Genomic DNA, 4,464 nt, shown 5'->3' with positions numbered 1-4,464 from the left:
ATTGGACCTATTAATAAGAAATGTCCAGTGTCCTCCAGGCTCTTTATGACCTCAGAGGCCGAGCACCATCATTACTGAGGAGACCGGCCCCCACCTAGAGCTCAGAGTCTCCTGCCTCCACACACTGCACTGCTGGGAGCTCAGATACAAACAGAGCTCAGGATTTTCCAATCAGTGCAGTTTTATGAGGGTCTGAGTTTTGTGGGATGAGTTGTACTTTTTCTCGGCCTCATTATAGGGGACATGGGACTTACTGATTAACCTTTATTCCTTTTTTTTGGAGACGTCATGAAGAAAACCAGCAATACGACCCTTCTGAATGAGCCACCAAGGATGGACAGGAAGGAGATCAGCAGAAGAATATTAGACCTCACCTTGGAGATCATCTCCCTGCTGAGCGGAGAGGTAAACTTTTCTAGATTTCTCTCCTCTTTATTGTATTCTGTAACAAGTCAGACATCGGGAAGGAGAATCCATCATAGGAAGTGATAGGAAGAGTCCAGGGTCCTGTAGAATGGCCTCCAGACCTTCCAAGTGACAGAGAACCTGAAGATCAGCCCCCAATATGGTGAGTGATGTATCATGTGACCAGTGACTAATAGTCTTGTTGTAGGAGCCATGAGAAGGTAAGTAGGCACATTGTACCCAGGAAGGAAGGACTGGAGGAGAGCACATGGTGCCTGAAAGGTTTATTCCCTAAGTGTCTCTCTCCATCCACAGGAGTGCACAATAGTGAAGAATACTTCTGGGGACTGTGTGACTCCCATCATCTATATCCGGGAGTCACGGGGGTGGAGAAGGACCCTTCACCTCATCACAGAGCCTCCCCCTCACCCCCTGATACATGAGCAGAAGATCCTAGAACTCACCCACAAGATGATTAAGCTGCTGACTGGAGAGGTGGGAATGCTGGGAAATTCTCCAGTAACAGCACTGGAGGGGTCTGGGTGATGACGGTGTCATTGTGTTGTCAGGTTCCTCTAAGGTGTCAGGATGTCACTGTCTATTTCTCCATGGAGGAGTGGGAGTATATAGAAGGACACAAGCATCTGTACAAGGAGGCCATGATGGAGGAGCACCAGCCTCTTATATCACAAGGTAAGAGCCGTCATGTGCAGTGTATACACGTGTGTGCAGTGACATGTAATGGAGGACCACCAGCCTCTTATATCGCAAGGTAAGACCCGTCATGTGCAGTGTATACACGTGTGTGCAGTGACATGTAATGGAGGACCACCAGCCTCTTATATCGCAAGGTAAGACCCGTCTTGTGCAGTGTATACACGTGTGTGCAGTGACATGTAATGGAGGAGCACCAGCCTCTTATATCACAGGGTAAGAGCCGTCATGTGCAGTGTATACACGTGTGTACAGTGACGTAATGAAGGAGATACACAAGTTAGGCTCTTTTTACATCATGTTAGGACCCTGCATTTGCCTTTAAAATTTTGAAGTTTGGGTTTAGCCTGAATTCTGTTATGGATTTCATTACCACGGAACATAATGGAATTCTATGGCGGAATGCACCACTAAAGCCTTTAAGAAGCATTCCATCATAATAGAGGCCTATGGGCAACATAACGGATCCGGCTGGTTAATGTTATGCAGGAGTTCACTCATCCCTAATGAATAGGGCTGCATTCAGTTGATGGATGGTAAGTGAGTGTCCTACTTCTGTGCTACCAGTATAGTAGACTACACTTTTCTATGCAAAGGCGTCCCGGAAATGTATTATGCCTGCAAAAGAGCATATCAATTCTAAGCAAATTCATTGAAAATGTATTTACAAATTTGGCTTCAGAGAGAATTCAAAGCTTTTGAGATTCTTGCAAAATGCTCAATATGGCATCTGCCTTTTTACAGATCATAAGAAAGAAGGGCAGGAGGATCACATGACCCTTGGCAGGGCCCTGGCCGGCAGGTGTGCCCATAATGCCTTGCAGTCAGCCACAGCCACTCAGTAGGGACAATATTGACATGTCAGATCCCAAGTAGGGAATACAGGTGTGTTCTAAGCATGTTCACTGATGTGATGTCAGAGAGACAGCAAATAAAGCTCCATCTTTATCCAGCCAAATCATTACACTAATGCCAGAAACAGGCCTGGTCCCATTATAGTCAATGGGGTCTGGAGGTGCTCCTGCCCTTTTCAGCTATGCTGGATACAATGAAATTTTTTTAGAGCTAGTGTGAAAGTTTGTCTATTCCATAGATTAAAAATAAATTATAAATTCCCATTTTTATCTTAACAGAAAATCCCAGTAAGCATTCTGAGGGTATCTTCATGTTATCACAAAATTATAAAGTCAAAGATGAAGATATCGTGAACCAGACTTCAGGAGAAAATGTAATTACCCTTAATCCACATAATCACAAGGGACCTTCACCTAACCTACCACAGATTGTTACCACCGGTACAGGTCAGAAGGGGAGTAAAAAGTTTCAGTGTGTTAACGAGTCCACAAGAAGATTAGGTCTTTCTACACATGGAAGTCGCACAGAGGAGAAGCTACCATACTCATGTTCTGAATGTGGGAAGTGCTTTATAAATAAATCAAATCTAGTTAAACATGAGAGATGTCACACAGGAGAGAAGCCGTATTTATGTTCAGAATGTGGAAAGTGTTTTACACAGAAAACACATCTTGTTGTACATCAGATAATCCACACAGGGAAGAAACCATATTCATGTTCAGAATGTGGGAGATGCTTTACAAAAAAATTCAATCTTGATTGCCATGAGAAAAGTCACACAGGAGAAAAGCCATATTCATGTTCTGAATGTGGGAAATGTTTTACGTGGAAGTCATATCTTGTTAAACATGAGAGAAATCACACAGGAGAGAAGCCGTATTCATGTTCTATATGTGGGAAATGTTTTACAGATAAATCAAATTTTGTTAGACATGAGAAAAGTCACACAGGAGAGAAGCCATGTTCGTGTTCAAAATGTGGGAAGTCCTTTGCAGATAAATCAAATCTTGCGGCACATGAGAGAAGTCATACAGGAGAAAAGCCGTATTCATGTTCAGAATGTGGGAAATGTTTTACCCAGAAAACAAGTCTTGTTAGACATGACAGAATTCACACAGCAAAGAAACCATATTCTTGTTTAGAATGTGGGAAATGTTTTACAAAACAATTTAGTCTTGTTTGCCATGCGAAAAGTCATACAGGAGAGAAGCCATATTCATGTTCATTATGTGGGAAATATTTTCCATGGAAATCAGATCTTGTTAAACATGAGAGAAGCCACACAGGAGAGAAGCCATATCCATGTTCAGAGTGTGGTAAATGTTTTACACAGAAATCAAATCTTGTTATACATCAGAGAAGTCACACAGGGGAGAAGCCATATTCATGTTCAGAATGTGGGAAATGTTTTACAAAAAAATATAATCTTGTTTGCCATGAGAAAAGTCATACAGGAGAGAAACCATAGTCATGTTCAGAATGTGGGAAAGGTTTTACAGATAATTCATAATTTGTTAGACATGAGAGAAGTCACACAGGGGAGAAGTCGTATTCATATTCAGAATGTGTGAAATGGTTACACAAAATGTATCTGGTTTGCCATGAGAGGTCATACAGGAGAGAAACTATAGATGTGGGAAAGGTTTTACAGATAAATTATATCTTGTTACACATGAGAGAAGTCATGTGAAAAAAGCCATTTTTGTGCTCAAAGTGAGAAATATTTTATAACTAAAGCCAAAGTAAAGCTAAAGCATCAGAGAAACCACACAGGAGAGAAGCAGTTTTGATGTTCTATACATGGAAAATGTTTTGTAAGAAAATAAAAGTCTACAACTCGCCAGATCAGAAGGAACTACACTGAATTATTTTTTGAAATGTGGGAAATGTAAGAGTAAAAAATTATTTTATCCCCAGTTATTCAATTCAGGAATTAAAGTGTAACTGCCATTTTATTACCATAAATTAAATTCCTAACATATCTAATGCTGAAGGGAAGATATTCATGGAGCTTTATTTTTCAGTTATTTTTACCTTTCTGATGTCTGTATTCAGCCCTTAGCAACCCTATTTCTCTGTGCCTCTATTTCAGCATCTTCCTAAGTTCCTCTACTGCACTTCCTGTGTTGATCTTTGCCATGTTCTTGAGGCCATCCTGTATTTCCCTCTCTTCCCATAACCCCTTGCTCTCATCACATTTAACTAGCAGGACCAATCAGAATGCAGATAACCTCCCTCACTACCCCAGAGCAGTGTGTAGCCTCTCACATACAGCTAACCAGAGACAGACAAGACCATTCAGAATGCAGATAACCTCCCCCACTACTCCAAAGCAGTGTGTATCCTCTCACATACAGCTAACCAGAGACAGACAAGCCCAATCAGAATGCAGATAACCTCCCCCACTACTCCAAAGCAGTGTGTATCCTCTCACATACAGCTAACCAGAGACAGACTAGCCCTGCATTACATGAAATCAGGAAGCATTTG

The 4,464-nt window shown here is 41.6% G+C and overlaps 1 pseudogene; it reads left to right on the top strand.

Moving 5' to 3' along the window:
- Positions 1-1,042: 1,042 nt before the first annotated feature.
- Positions 1,043-4,192, top strand: LOC122923682 (annotated as a pseudogene).
- Positions 4,193-4,464: the final 272 nt, after the last annotated feature.

This window comes from Bufo gargarizans, unplaced genomic scaffold, assembly GCF_014858855.1.
Source record: "Bufo gargarizans isolate SCDJY-AF-19 unplaced genomic scaffold, ASM1485885v1 original_scaffold_1806_pilon, whole genome shotgun sequence".
Classification (NCBI taxonomy): Eukaryota; Metazoa; Chordata; class Amphibia; order Anura; family Bufonidae; genus Bufo; species Bufo gargarizans.
This window is presented reverse-complemented; position numbering and strand designations above follow the sequence as displayed.